General features: G+C 47.5%; 1 long non-coding RNA gene across 2 annotated transcripts in view; it reads right to left on the minus strand.

The window, feature by feature from the left end:
* Nucleotides 1-8,286, minus strand: part of LOC125617854 — a 55,658-nt gene extending 47,372 nt beyond the window's left edge. The window contains exon 1 of one of the 2 annotated variants that reach the window (XR_007348950.1): nt 7,469-8,286. This is a non-coding gene — a long non-coding RNA (uncharacterized LOC125617854). The remainder of the gene's footprint in view (nt 1-7,468) is intronic. The other variant, XR_007348951.1, reaches the window with a different exon arrangement.
* Nucleotides 8,287-16,145: the final 7,859 nt, after the last annotated feature.

The following is a 16,145-nucleotide window of genomic DNA, read 5'->3' on the forward strand; positions in this document are numbered from 1 at the left end:
AGGTCACCAGAGGAGCAAGGTGGGGGAGAATGGAGTCACGGTGCCTGTGCCTGCAAGGCACAGACACAGGGGCTGTCCATGGCGCTCATCAAGGGAGGCTAACAAGGGGAGAGTGGTCTTGAGATGTATGGTCACTAACGCACCTTATCCCCTGGAGCCACAGACCCCATGCACACAGAAACGAGGAAGAAGCCCGAGGAGCTGCAACACAAGGGCAGAGGGGGCAGAGTCAGTTTGCAGTCTGCACCAGGTGCTTCATGGGCTCATCCCAGCCAAACAGACCGCTCCGGCTGAGCAGGAGTTCACAATGATGCGTGACAGACCATCCTTGTATCAAAGGTCTAAATGACAGGACAGGAACCAGGAGCAAATAAATAACCACCACACTGATAAGAAACAGGTATAAAAAAAATCATTCGCAAATGCCTCCACCAACCCACCTGGCTTAGCACACATTATTCCCACCAGAATGACTCACCCCGTGGCCTGAAGGAGGTCGCCTTACACTCAGCACCTGGAAATCAGAGGTTTACCACAGATTCCAGTAGAAGAGTCTCCCCAAAGTGTCAGGGGTTTTTAAAACTTCAGGGCCAACACCCAAAACATAAGAAAAAGGGCCCTGGTTCCTTGAAATATTTCATATTCATACATAACAGATGTGTGAGCTACAAGTTCTTCTGGGGTCTTTCAGACCCCATACCCACCTTTCTAAGGCAACTATTTTGTAATTCCATCTTAATCTGAAATGAAATTTATAGATGATATAACTTACACTCACTTTTCTTCTTGACCTAAATCTAACATCAATGAGAATCAACATGGAGGCAATTTATAATTAAATGATATTACTGGTTTCAACGTGTGTGTGCTTGGGTACAGTCATACCAGAAGACAAAAGGTCCCCACACATTTCCACGGGGCCCCAGGAAGATGGAGGACCCACTGGGGAGTGAGCTGCAGGGAGTAGCCTGTGGCTGATCCTATCACCTGGCCAGGAACAGCAGGCCTCGTGGCAGAAGGTGCCAAGCCAGTGACTGGCAGAGCCGGGAAGACAGCACCCCAGGCATGGGTGCAGGGAATGCAAAGCACATCTGCCTGCAGGTCTAAGGAGAGAACCTGCTACAGGTAACACCCAGGAAAGAGGCTCAGCAGGGAAACGGAACACTGGTCTTGGGCCCGGCTCCCGTCCTGCTGGTCTCCAGGGCTATGTCCTCCCCTTTTAAAAAAAAGTTTGCTGACTCATGTTCTATACTTAAAGCCAACATGGTCAACATTTTAGAGTGAAAGGGAGATTTAGTGAGTTTCTTTCCCAGATGGTTGGAAAGCCTGTCCTGAGAACTCATGGTAACAGGCAGGTGGACTCCAGTGGTGGCGGGAGGTCATCTTTAGTTCTTTGTCAAGAACTAATACAGAGCTTCGGGCAGAGTCCTACAGTCCATCCACTACCCATGCCCCTTCCCCTTCGAAGGACTGGAACTGGGCGAGCTGCCTGTGACTGCCTCCAGGTGTTGGAGCCTCCCGGCCACCCCTGCACACACCTGCCATACACAGGGTGCCCACGAAGCCCGGCCTGATCTTGCCCATAGCCACAGGTGCTTCTGGAAACTTTCTGCTCCAAAGTAGGCACAGGGTGGGGACTGCCCTGCGGGGGACACCAAGTAGGCACAGGGCTTCCCACCTGGAAGGAACAGGAGAGCCCAGAGAAGTCACCTGCAGCTCCAACCCAGTAGAGGCCGATTCGCAACATGGCAGCGTGGGGATTTGTCTCAGTGCTAGGCAAGGTGTTCAGCTTTTAACCTCCAAGGGGAAGAAGTTACAACAAGAATAATTTCTTCATCTGAATGTTACACACTGTCACAATTATGGGAAGTCCAGTTTCCACACCAAACAGGTAAGTGCTGAGATGCTGAGAACCCAGGCGTTTCTTCGTGCTGCACCCTGTAGCAGTGGACTGCGTAACTTGTAATCAGTTTTGAACTTCAGCCCTTGCCTTGAAAGTGATTTCCTAACATATATATCAACAAGTTAAGCTGTCTTTTGTATGTCTTGGCTCAGTAAGGAGCACATGAACTTTTCCCTGGGGTCAGAGATTGGAAATGGGCAAATCAGAAGGTGGACAGAAAAGTGACAATGTTTAACTAATGAACACAGTTAAACTACGTCTTGAGTAGAACCACAGGGCCCTTCCATCTGAGAGGCAGGAGCTCCTGGGTGTGCTGGCAACGTCCTTTGATGGCAGGGAAAGCAAGAGGCACTAGTGGCCTCTGCTGACCTTTGTCAGGCTGAGAGAGCCAGAGTTTCACCCATCAAGACTCAGCAAACATGGGCTGGGCTGGTGGCTCAGTGGTAGAGCGCTCGCCTACCATGCATGAGGCACTGGGTTCGATCCTCAGCACCACATAAAAACAACCTAATGTATCCACCTAAAACTAAAGATACATACATAAATAAATATTAAAAAAAAAAAGACTCAGCAAACAGGTTACTGCCCAGCTGCTCTCCCAACAGGGCCTAGAGGAGATGGAGAAGTGTGTGGCCCTTCAGGAGGACCATTTCCGTCTTCCCAGGAACTCAAGCCTGCCCTGCGATGGCCTGTGATAGACTCTCAGGAAGCACAGATGAATAGGGAGATAAATCACCCCGAGAAGAGCTTCTAAACTCTGACATGATTTCTCCTCCCATCAAAAGGCAAAAGGCTGCGGACCTGAGAAACGAGGTGTGTTAACCACACTTAATTTTGACTCCAAGCTCAGCCTGCGGTGCATTTGGTGAAAAAGAAACCAGTTGAGCAACCCGAGTAGGAATGATGGACAGTTTAAGTCTCTTGTATCCTAACCTAGAGAAAACATCCCTAGGCCCACAAAACTGGCATGGGTCTCACTCACCACACCCAAATCCCCTCCCGCCGTTACTCAACAGGAACCTGAACATCCTCAGGTGTCTGCTTGCAACTCGAGGTCCCTTCTGTTCATTCTCTAATGAGTGTATGGAAGGCACGGATTTCAGGCTGTACTGATGTCTAAGGAACAGCCTCATCAGATATAGTCCCAACAGAGGCTGGCTGTCATCTCTTACACAAACTGGAACTCTTGAGCGTTAACTTGCTCCCATGGCTAACCTGAGCTGGGTTTTTGCTCAGTATCATAATCCATCTGGGTTGGGGCTGACTCCCCGGGGACCACCAGGACCAATTCCTTTGGAAGCCTGAGGCCAGCTCAGCTGATCCCTGCTCTTGGACTTGGCCATGGGAGCCAGTGGTAGTCACTGCAGAAGCCATCCCTTGCACTTCTTTGCTTTGCCAGAGTTTCCACAGCAAGCCCAGAGACAGCCACCGCAGCACAGGCAGGCTCTGGAGCAATCGGCCCCGGGGGGGTTGGAGCTCCTGCCTTTCTCCCCTGGAGCTGGAGGCTAAGTCCTAGGTTGTATTAGCCAGAGGTTTTTGAGTTGCAAGTGATATATAAACAAATAACAAGAACAACAACAACAAAAACACCTATAATCAACTTAGAAATCAAAAGAATTTATGAGTTTCGGCTCTCATGTTAAGCTGAAAGACACTGACATTCTTATGGTCGACATTCATTAATCATCAGCAATATCTTATGCTTTCAATCTAATACAAATCCCCAAAGATGGAGCCTCAGGAAAGCCATGATCCAGCCCCTCAGTCAGTATCCCCATGGTCTTCCATCTTCCCAGTCTTTCTAATCTGCCCTTTGTGGTGATAGGCTTAGCCTCGATGTCCCTGAGCTCCTCCCCAGAAGACCAGGCACTCCTCATGTCAAAATGACAGCAGAATCCCAGACATGCAGGGGAAGAAAAGCATCTCTTTTGACAGCACTCGGAGAAGGGGGAAGCGGGTTTCCCGTCCCATGAGCACTGGCCAGCACCTCTTCTGCCTCCTTGGTGCCCACAGAATGGAATGGTTTCCCACTGTGGCCCGGAGATGGGATAGGTGTCAGCTCAAGTTCCTCCCAACTCATTGTAGAGTTGGGGGTGGGGTCAATGGCTGAGAATGAGATCCGTGGGTTTCCTAAGGTTAATGAAGAGTGGACATATGGTGACCAAGAGATGCTCAGGCACAGGCTAGCACTGAGACGAGCACAAACAGAGCTAGTCTTCAGCCCAGTGAGACTGCTGGGGGCTAGGAGGCACTTCAAGGAGGAAGACCCCAGGGACAATGGACCTGGCCTCCTGATAAGGGGCATGTGGAGCCTCAAGCTGGTCTGTGAGTAGAAACAGGGTAAGAAACTTGTGCTCCAGCTCCGGCACCCAGTGTGCACCATATATGGTGATCTCTGATCTGAGGGTCTCATGGAAATATCCCACATCTCTGTCATCTGTCCCCACATTTGCAAAATGTCACAGCCTCCCCTTCCTCTCTCTACCATCTCCCCCTTACGCTTGGTGGGAGGCTTCAGGAATGGAGGAGAATGGGGGTGAAATGCCAGTTTCCCTTTTCCTTCATTCCCCACCACCAGGGACGTCTTGCTTCCCTGGCCTTTCCAGGACAGATGGCGCTTCTCCTCCAGAGGCCGAGCTGAGCTCCAGGTCTGTTCTCCTGCCCCAGGGACCTTGACTACCAGGCAGCCTCTCCTCCCCCAGCCTCAGTGTCAGCATGGAAACCTGCATGCAGATCTCCTGCCTTTGGAATCAGGCCGCCACTGGCCTGCTCATCCCTGCTCCAGGTCCCAGTCCTGGTTCTTGAAGTCACAGCCCTGCTACTCCGGTCTCCTGGAACCTGCCTCCTGGCCCTTCCTCTGCCCCTGCAGGCTACCTGGGGCAGGCCACTGGGCGGTTCCAGGAGGCACACAGGGTACTGGCAGGGACTGAGGAGCCACACTGCAAAGCTTGAACCTCTGCCCTGGGCTCACTTAGGTGGGATCTTGGAAGAGTGCACTGTGCCTTTGTGGCTGTGTTCTTCAAATGGAGATAACGGAAGGTTTCTCCTCTTGCAGGTGCTACAAGGATTAGATGAGGTCATAATTGCAGCACCTGTCATGGCTGCCGGGCTCTGTCAGCTCTGCACCTTGCTGTAATACGGTACCACCCCCCTCTCTGTCCTCCCAGTGGCATTGAGCTCTGCCCAGCACCTGTGCAGCCCTGGCAAGATCTCCGCAGCCCAGAGCCCCACTCTCCTGCCTACCTGCCCTGGGGGCACCTATGCTCAGCACCCTCATCCTCAGCTCTACCTCTTTCTTATCCAGTTTCTTCTCAAAGGCCAGTATGAGGCTCCACAGGCCCTTAGCAGTAGGTCAGGTCTCTTGTCCCTGGGGCCTTCCTCCTTGAGGTGCTCCTGACCCCAGGGTCCTGCTGAGCTGGAGGCTTGCTCCTCATCTGATACGCCTTCCCTTCTGGCCTCTCTCATCTTCTACTTCCACACTCTCCTCCCAGAGGGCAGCAGCTTCACCAGGCTTCAGTGACCGTGGCTGATGTCCCTCCCAGTTTCATCCCCAACTGTTGAGGCTGTTGCCACCTCCCGGATGTCTTTCCCAAGTCTGAAACAGCTCCCGGGCACTCAGGGAGACAAGCATCTTGATCATCACATGCCCTCGGGGGCTTTCTACGAAAACTAACATGGGAGTTTTTGAGCAAGTTGGCTGGATGGATGGTTGAGGGCTGGGTGGATGGACAGATGATGGGTGGATGGACGGATGATGGGTGAATGGAGTGTCTGGGTGGCTGTGTGGATGTCTGGGAGAATGGAGGGGCTGGATGGATGGACAGATGATGGGTGGAGGGATAGATGACTGACTGGCTGAATGGTGGTTTCTAGTTAAGATATTCAGAATAAAAATATAGTCACAAGATAATACTTGAAGTCCTAAAAGAAGTTGATATTGTCAAGGAAGGATGAATAGAGAAGAGCAGATGCCACAACAGACAGAGCCTCAGGGAACAGCTCCCTTGTGGGAATGGAAGAAGATTCCTCTGCAGGCTTCCTGGCAGCCACATTGAGGCCAGGGACTCTCCTGCTACAGGCTGGGGCCCCAGGCTCTTCCTCTGGACCAGTTCGTTGATACTCAGCTGCTGGGCCGGAACCCACTTTGGGTAGCCAGGGTTTACCCTTGCTAACCTCCTTTAAAGATGAGCACATGTACACTTCAGCACGTAAGAAACAATAACGATACAAAATGCACTCCACCTGATAGCCCCTTGGCTTGTTTATAAAGACATATTTCTAAAATATATTGTTAAGTAAAAAAACAATCTTTCCAATATAATTTCATTTTTCTAATGGAGTATGAAAAGTAATTCTGGAAGGATATACATTAAAATAATCCAAGTTGTCATTTTCTTTAGATTTCGAGCAAGTGATTAAGATTTAAATTTCTTTTTATACATTTGGCTCATGTATTTTTTTCTATTACTATGTATAAGAGTACTAATTCTATAATTTAAAATTTCCATTTAAAAATTTAAATACATGAAAAATGTCTTTCTTTACAAATACAAATATTTCTTCCTAGACTTAGCGAGCATTTCCCAGTAGTTTCATTGTGCTTGCTCCTGGCCTCCCACACCCTACAGTCTATGGACGCAGCTCTTCCCATGTAAACCAGATCGTGTCTGTTGAAGTCAGGCTGACCTCCTGTTCTTCTTCAATACGCCAGGGTGCTGCTGTCTCAGGCCCTTTGCACCTGTGGCCCCCTCCCCTCAGGACTGATTTTCATCAGATATTTTCATGGCTCATTCTCACCCTTCATGATCTCCCATCTGGTCTCCACCCAGATGTTCCCAGTACACAGAGGACTTCCCAGTCACACTAATGAAAATTGCATTCCTTCTGCCTGATATCAACTCCCACATCATTCTGCTCAAATGCTTTTCACTGACTGATGCCCCATAAATGTCTCTTTGCTGACCTATACCTTGCAAGCCTCTCTGCTAGAATGTAGCTTCCCAGGGGCAGGGACTGTGGATGGATGTCTTGTTCAAGGATTTGTCCCCATGCTGAGAATGAGGACACTGAGCACTCAATAGCTGCCCAATGCATGGCTGGGGGTGAATTTCAGGATCAGTCTTAATGGGAGGATGCTCAGCTGTCAGAGTCACTGACACCACCAAGTGCTTTTCTTCCCTCAAATGGACAAAGCCACGTACAGGCAGGGATTCTTGTCTTTAGGGTTCACAGACTCCTTAAGAAATGCCATCAATATTCTTCTTAGAACGCTTCAGGGCTTGTGCCCTGGGGCTGCGTTTTGAAGCTCATATCTGCTGCCCTACATTTCAGGCTGTACTCACCGAAGCATAATTGCTATCTGACTGGGCAGGAAACTACTAGAAAGATCACTGAGAGACAGATAACTACTTTCATAGGATGGCAATAGTTTATGAGAGCATATAGAACACCAGAAATTACTAATGCAAATTTGGAAGTGGAGCTTGAGATGGTGAGAACAAATCAATAACCCAGTTCAACAGAATAAACCGTAGACGCCCCACCAGCCCATCTCAGCCTACTCACAGGATCACCTGTCCCCACATCCTCTGGAACACAAGCAGCCAAGGCCACAGCTCACTGCATGGCACGGTCAGGTCTGCCTTCTTGGTGGCCAGCACATGCCTGGTTTAACTGGCCCGCTGTCAGCGTGTCATTCACAACCGCTGGATCAGCTCCAAATGTCACTGCAGTCGCTCAGAGCACAGCAGAACCGGGAAACAAAGATGGTAAAGGAGGAAGACCCTAAAGAGGAAGCTGAATGCTGTTGGGAGCTTTGATAGGGTGGTGAGAGGCAGGTAGGAGACTCCAGGGCTGCTGTGGTTTAGAGACGGCACCTCATGACACCTTCAAGAAAGGGAAAGGGGACTTTTAAAGGCTGCCCTATGGATACAGAACTCTAAAGTGGATCCAAACTCAAAGAAAAGTTTCTGGCAAACAAATTAACATTCAAATGAACTTAAGATGAGTTAAAACAAAGTGGTCCTGATTTTCTCCTTCACCTGACTCTGAGCATCAACCATCTACTATAGAGCGGGGGGCTCCACTGCCCTCTGAAAACAGGGTGAGGAGACAGCCACCCGGAGAATCAGGGGAAGAAGCGGAGCTGGAGCACCTGCAGCAGGTCTTCTGAAGCAGAAGTGCCACCAGGCTGGTTCTGCTCTTGTCCTGGTGCAGTCCTGGCTCAGGGAAAGGACAGAGGGGATCCATCCTCTGAGGACAGAGCCCTGCAGCTGAAGGGAAACCAATGAAAGGGAACAAGAGGAAGTATGTATTGGAGACAAAGTGGAAATTCTGCTCATAGTTTCCCTAAAAGGATTTTGTTTGCTCTAATATATGAAACATCAATCCAAGCATTGACCTGTTTGAGTTTGCACCTCCTGGGATCCCGAGGTTGCTCAGTGATCAGCTCCACATCAACAGGAGACAAGAGGGCCTCTTAGCTATTGCCCGGCCCAGCAGGGGGCCTTGAGCTGGATGATCCTGTTGCATTTCCATTTCCTGGAGGAGGGTTCATTTGAGAGCTCCAACAACCAGCAGGTTTTAATTGAAAGCTCTTGGGACAGGGCATGTGGCCTGACCTTCTCAGCATGGACTGAGTCCTGGGCTGGCGTGCATGTGGGAATGGGGAGATAGAGCGGCTCTGCAGAGATAAAGAGTAACTGCGCAGAAGTTATCACAATCAGGTCCAAAGCACAGAACTTCCTTGACCTCCCCGCATTTACCAGGCCCTGCCCTCCTTCTTGTTCACTGCTGATAACCTCCCAGCCTCCCTGGCCCTCCAGATAACAGACAGATTCCAAGATCCAGGCAGGCACTGAGCCCTCCTGCATCTCACACTGCAGGTGGATCTCAGAGTCCACCTTTCCGCCTCCTGCCATACTGAGAAACTACTCAGTCGAAACTCAGACTAGGGCTTCTGGCCTGCCGTTCTCAAAGTCTTCATCCTTAAAGGATGAGGAGTATTCCGAGGGGCAAGGAGCGTTTAGGTGCAGCTTGAACTTGGTGCCCTCAGCAAAGCCTGCAGGAAAGAATGATGGCAACTAAGAATAACCCAGTGATAATGGGAATGAAAGACTGGAAATACAGACTAGAGGTGAGAGGCCCATTAGGAGACTTGGGTTATTTGTTAGTTTAGCTATTCAGTCAACAAACACCCTCTATGTCCCAGGACGAGACAGAAGATATGGAGACAATGGCCGGGACAGATCAGGTGAGACTAGTGAACACCTGTGGCGGTAACCGAGAAGGGATGAGCTGAAGACTTGGTCTAAGGCCAGGGCATTGGAGGCAGAGAGGGGAGATGAGTGTCAGAGTGGACAGACCACCAGAGCTATCTAAAGAACCTAGAAATGAAAGTTCTGTCCTCAATTGCAAAAGTTATCTGTTTAATTCAAAGACTATATAAGTAAGCAAGGCATAAAATAAAGGGCTTCCCTCCAGCTTTAGATCTGACCCTCAAGGAGGCCACTTGGGACAGACTGGGGAGAGTAGGAAGCAACGCAGAGGGGGAGGACTGGAGGAGGAGGACTCCCACTGCTGGCATGGGCTGGATGGATGACCAGGGACAGGGAACACTGGAAAGGACGATTTCTAGGGCACAGATGAGTTTCCTTTGACATGTGGAATTTTTGTATAAGAGCTTTATGGAAATAAAATTCCCATATCCTACAGTTCTCCCATGTAAAGTATGGAATTCAATGACTTTTAGTATATTCTGAGTTGTATAACCATCACCATAATCATTTCAGAACATTTCAATACCTCCAAGAGAAACCATGCCCATCAGCAGCCACCCCTGTTTCCCCAGCCCTCCTTCCTGGCCCTAGGTAGCCACATTGCCCCCATGGATTTGCGTATTCTGAACATTCATATTAAGGGATTCACACAAAATGTGGCATTTTATAAATGACGTCTTTCACTTAGCACGCTTTAAAGATTTAGCCATGTGGTAGCCTGTATATAAACTTTATTATCAGGTAATATTTTGTTGTGCAGATATAATACACCTTGTCTATCCTTCCACCAATAGATGATATCTGGGTTGTTTCCACGTTTTGGTTATTGTGAACAGTGCCACGAGCACTCGTGCACAAGCATTTGTCTGAACACCTGTTTTGCTTTCATTTAGGCCTGTACCTAGCAGTGCAATTGTCGGGTTACGCTAATTCTACGTGTCATTTTGTAAGGAATTGACAGTTTTCCACAGAGGGTGCACCATTTTACCCCCCTCCCCAAGCCTCCATGCCCACTTCTTTGTCAAAAATTTTGTCTTTTTTGATAACAACCTTCCTAGTGGGGGTGAAGTGACATCTCACAGGGGTGAGACTTGCCTTTCCTCTGTTTAATGATGTTGAACATGCTAAGGACGCTGACAGGCCTTCAGTGTAAGTCCACTACAGAACTTTTGCCTACTTTGAAATTTGGTATTTTATTGAGTGATACGTTTTTTAATGTATGAATTAAAGCTGCAAGTCCCTCAGATAGTCTACAATTATTTTGTACAGTACTCTGCTGTGTACTGTCTTCTCACTTACTTGAGGGTGTCCTTTGAAACGGAGGTTTTTTTAAATTTTGAATTTTCAATATATTTTTTTTGTCATTTGTGCTTTTGGTGTTACCACCTAAGAACCCTTACCTAACCCCAAATCACTAAGATCTAGGTCTCTGTTTTCTTCCAAGATTATGAATCTTTCCTCATGTCCCTGAATTTATACCAACATTAAAATGTTTCCATCTGTCAATTCTCAAATGAGCCCTCCCTGAACAGCTTTTGGCTTTAAAACATAACAAGCATAATCATAAAGGTGAAGAAATTCAATCTAGCAATAGAATGTTAGAATAATGAACCAGAAGTTTTCAGTTACAGAAGGTCCTCCACAGAACAATGCCAGTTTAAATTATTATAGGAATCTCAGATTCTTTCTACTATAACTTCTAATTATCCAGCTTCTAATTATCCAGAATTCTCGCAGTGCTCCAAGGACATTAAAACAGATCTTTCTAATCTAAAAATGACAACATGGCATTTTAGTGGTTTTGTATGTTATTGGGATTGGAGGTTGAATTTTTGCAACAACGCATTCACATTGTTTTCCGGAAGGGTCAAAGCTGTAAACACACATTCCTTCCACTTGCTCCTTTCTGTTTTGAAGGCAATGGTGATCTTGGAGCACTCATCATGCCCAGCCCTGCATGGATACTTGCTTCTAGACCAACCCAGAAACCTCCAGTCATCTCTGGCCTGGCCTTCAAGGTCCCAAGCACAGCCAGATGCAAAGCTGCTGCCTAGGAATGGAGAACCCCCCTGGGTCAGAGAGGCCTGCTGCCCGGCCCCCCTTCCTTTACTTAAGCTACACTCCCAAACTCAACGGGCTTTGGTGCACGTAGAACCTCATAACTTCGTGGGTTCTTTGTGTTGTCAGCTTCACTGGGGGAAAAAAGTGACCAGAAAGACACCAGGGTGGGAGGAAAGAGAAGAAAGCAAGCAGGAAAATCAGCTTCGTCTGTTTTTGCCTTTTTAAGGACTCTCCCTGAAATATGTCTTCTTCCCACTCACAACAGGGGTTTCATTTTCTTTTCAAAAAATATTTCTTAGTTGTTGGTGGACCTTTATTTTATTTATTTATATGTGGGGCTGAGACTCTAACCCAGTGCCTCACGCATGCTAGCCAGGCGCTCTTCCACTGAGCTACAACTCCAGCCTCTGGGGTTTCATTTTCTATCTTGAAAATGATCATATTTCAATCAAAAAATGAGTACGACTGTGACTTAGGTTTCAGGATTTACATAATGATCTCATTGTCAATCTCTCAAACATATATTTATTGATTGATTGCAAAATACATCTTATAGAAGCCTCTCAACCCCACCTCCACATCTGTGGGAGTTCCTGGTGCCCCTTCCTGCTGCTCCTGAGACTGACTGTAGGCTGCCGAGGGACAGCAAGCGCCTTCCTTCCCGGTGAACTCTCACCCTAAGTGCACGGTCTCTAGGCGGCTGGACGTGCAGGCACGGACCACTGACTCTCGCCTTCTGTGTCCACTCCTGGCAACTTGAACTCTGCAAACAGGAACCATTTCCTTCCTGGTCACATTCTCTATAAGCTTCCCAGTGGGAAATGGTGATGACAGTGCAAAATGATCTCCTGTGAGTGGCTATGTGACATGACAAGCATAATGCAAATATAAAGCAATTTTTTTATTGAATATTTTGAAAGCAATAAAAATGTTCAGGCAGCCTGATGTTTAAACATGCAGCACATTACTCCACTTAACATACACTATCAAGGAAAAATGTAAGGACAGGTCTACAAGAGAGAGAGGGAGAACCTGCTGCCAGCCAGGCTCTCCACATGTTCTACCTAAATCACTCCTTAAAAGAATTTGAAAAATACTTTCAATTGTCATTTACAATTTTTCGTCTTGAGTTTAAATCTTTACAAATAGTTCTGGTGTATTTTAAATATTGACTTAAAATAAAGCTGTGACTTGTTTAAATATACTCAGTGGCATTTAAATATCATGAAGACTTGCCATCACTGCCCTTAAGAAGTGTTTGCTCTTTCTTGGTAGACAGAAATGACACTGTTCCTTTTTCTATTTCCATTTCTTCTACCCAGAATTAGAAATTCTGTTAGGCCCTAATGTCTTTTTTCAATCCATCATACCTCTCAACAACAGAAATACACACCAGGGGAATAAAAATTCTGGTTTTCTGTGAACCTGTCACCAAAAGACGACCATACCATCACCTGACACATCTCCTGGGGCAGTCTTCAGGGGGTGAAGGAGGCAGGGCTCTGGCTCAGTGCCGATTGCTTCCCCGCTGCTGACCACGTGCCACACCTGAAACCACAACCAACAGGCTGCTGCCCCATTCCTGCACCACCCCAGCCACGCAGGTCAGACAGGAAACAGGAAGGGCAGAGCCCACCTCCAGGGCATAGACTCCAGTGTGCAGGGTTCCACATCCAGGGTCCCCACTGCCCCACTCTTCACGCCCCAGGGCAATGAGCTCTCAGCTCCAGATGGAGGGGAAATCTGCCTCCCCAGTTCACATGTGGGACCCTCTTCCCCACGAGAGGGAGGCGAGGACTGTGTGTAGTCAGGAGGGTCACCCATGAACTGCATCAGTGTCCTTACAGCAGCCCCAGGAGAGCCTGCTTCCTCTCTCCCCACTGAGGACACAGGAAGCAGCCCTTGGCAGACCCAAATCTGCAGGCACCTTGACCTTGGACTTGCTATCTTCAGAACTGTGAGAACAAATGTTTGTTGCTCACTGTCCCCCTGATCCTGTCCCCCAGCAGAAGTTGAGACAGCCTCTTTCCTGAAAAGTCGGGAGAGAGGGAGCTCAGGGCAGTAAATAGAGAGGAGTTGGCATGACTGCCACGTCCATTTCAGAAGAAAATGTTCCGTGGGTTAATCTGTGTTCCCAGAAGATGCCAAGTCCCAACCCCTGGCACCTTATTGAGTGGAGATATGATCACTTGAGATGAGGTCACAAACTTGTATGAAGGTCTATGCAACAGAGACAGAGTCAGAGGAGGAGTCCACAGCACCCGAAAGACCATAGCCTTGTTGAAAGCTGAAGCTAGGACTTGAGTGCTGACATGGGTGCTGCTTTGCCCAGGCAGCCCCGAGACACTGACAGATTCCACACTGAGGGTGTGGAAAGAGATCCTCTCCACACCAGCATGTCCATACAATGTTCAGAAAGGCTACCCTTCATAAGGGAATCAGCTTCCAGAAGGTTCCAGAGATCTCCTGATGGAAGGGAAGCAGACACCTGCTCCAGTTTCTCACTCGGAAGTGAGAAACAGAGTTTTGGGAACCTTCACACTCTCCTAAGGGAAAGGAAGTACATTTTTTTTTTTTAACCTGACATTCTGGCTGCACAAACTCTAAATGTTGAAAGTACCATAAACAATTTCCTTCTCCTTTGTTCCACACGTTATTTCCACACACATAAAGAAAAACCAACAGCCAAGGCAACAAACTGCTAAGTCAGCAATAAAAACACCAACGCTCAACTGTGGATTACGGCTCTGAAAGTAAACAGAAGTTAAAAATTAAAAATTACTTACAAACTGATCCTTTCCACAGAGGGTACGTTACACTCACTTCAATTCACTTCACAGCCAATTTAGGAGCAAGGGCTTAAAAAGTACTAAAATTTGAAGATTTAAAGCTAGAAACCACAACTTAAAAAACTTAACTATTTCCTTTAACTTAACTATTTCCTTTAACAAGTGTTGTGGTTTATTTTGAAATACACATGGGGTCATCAATTCCAGCCCTTTATCCTACGGTGTGCTTTATTCCGGGCAGTACATCTGGAGCAACGTTGAGGGCAGAGGAAATGGGGTGACTGCACAGAGCAGGGCACAGACATCAGCAGTGTCACCCCGTGCAGGACAGGCCCTTCCCCATCTCCTCAGCCTGTCCAGAGTCCAGGAGGCAAGCAACTTCTCTCGGATATGCCACGGCATCTTATGACCTGGTTCACCACTGCCTTTACCTACTCTCACAACTACTGTGCAAAGGCGGCTTCTGTTATCAGGATTCCCGAAGGCCTGCATTCTGTGTCCCTGCATCAACCCAGCACCTGGCCCCTGGCCCCAGGGCGAGTCAGTAATGAGCACACAAGCCTCCCTTGGTTTTTTTTTTTTTTTTTAATAGAGGTAAATGAGTCTTACAAGCCTAAGTTGAAACCCCCGCTCTGCTCTTGCACCCCAAGAATTCTGCAGGGATTATGAGGACAGATGACAGGACCACCTGAGACAGGGCGTGGCTTCCAGACAGGACTCGAAATTGTCAGCTAATGAAAGTGATAGTAACGGCACATATAACCCAATGACCACACACATTCTCATTAAAGCACGTTACATTCACCTAACCGTTCATGAACATAAGAGTGATAATACAAGACATTTAGAGTAAAACGTACTTGTATAATCTCTAACATTAGTAAGTTCTTGAGGATAAACTTTAGCAAACTAAACCAAGTTCACAACCAAACTCTTCCAGATAAAAATAAAGGGAAAACCAGCGACAACAAAACTCTCACCAGGAATAATTATAAAACTTGAAACTAATCACTCAAGAGAAATCTTCAAGCACCTGCCTCAGAGTTTCATCTCCCCAGTATGGTATTACACCAGACACCCTCTGCCTTCCTAGGGGGTCCTGGAAGTGTGGACTACAGAAAGCACTGGTAAGAAGCACCCACTGATGACCTCCAGGCCTGTGGTGTCCCACTCACCTCCCAGACAACCCTTTCCTAATGATGCTGAAAGGCCATGTCTGAGAGGACAAAACGAGGAATTTTGCATGGACAGCCACACTGCATCGAAGCTTATCCAGTCTGCCGTCACAGGCATTTTTCATTGACTGCTGTCCTACTGTGACTAACAGGCCTCACAGCCCATGCACACCAGATCTTACTGACTTAATACCTGCCACGTGTCAAAGTTCAGAGGTGCTGGTGTCAAAGAATGCCCCCAAGTCCATGGTTTCGTTAGAGACATGTTTATTAAAATCTGAACATGAAATCCCATCTCTATGAGATGCTTTCTCCTGAAAGGTGTTTCCCTTGCGATACAGCCACCTTTCCATATCCCTCGCCCAACTTTCACTGCTTCAGTGACACAAAAGGCAAAGGGTAATGCATGCCATTGATTATAAAAACCCATACTCTATTATAATAAAATTTCAATGTATTTAGCTATTTCTGAAGAATGTCACCACTGTCCAGTCCCCTAACAGGCTAGCAGAAATGTGCAGGATAGATCACATCTTGTTACAAACTTACTAATGATCAAGAAAATTACTCCCTTGAGGTTCTATTTTTGAAAGGAAATAGCATAACAGTAATACATGAGGCAGAGAGCCACAAATGGAAAAGGAGATGACCCAGTCAATCCAGAGCTCTAAAAAGGAAGTAAGCCAACCAGGGAGCCCCGTGGCCCATCACCTACAGCTAAACTGCTTCAAAATTAGATAAAATGTTCCTAATCTCCTCCAACTGTTTTGACAAGTCAGGTAATTAGCACTTCCTCAGGTGAGGAAATAAACTGCTTTCACCTCTGAAGGAGGACTCTCAGAACTTGGGAAAGGGTAATGCTGGGAGCCTCTTTGGGGTGATGTTTTTAAAGTGATAGAATGAGCAGCTGTCGGGCTCTCACAGGCTGTGGGTCCTTGTT

Source organism: Marmota marmota, unplaced genomic scaffold (assembly GCF_001458135.2).
Source record: "Marmota marmota marmota unplaced genomic scaffold, marMar, whole genome shotgun sequence".
Classification (NCBI taxonomy): Eukaryota; Metazoa; Chordata; class Mammalia; order Rodentia; family Sciuridae; genus Marmota; species Marmota marmota.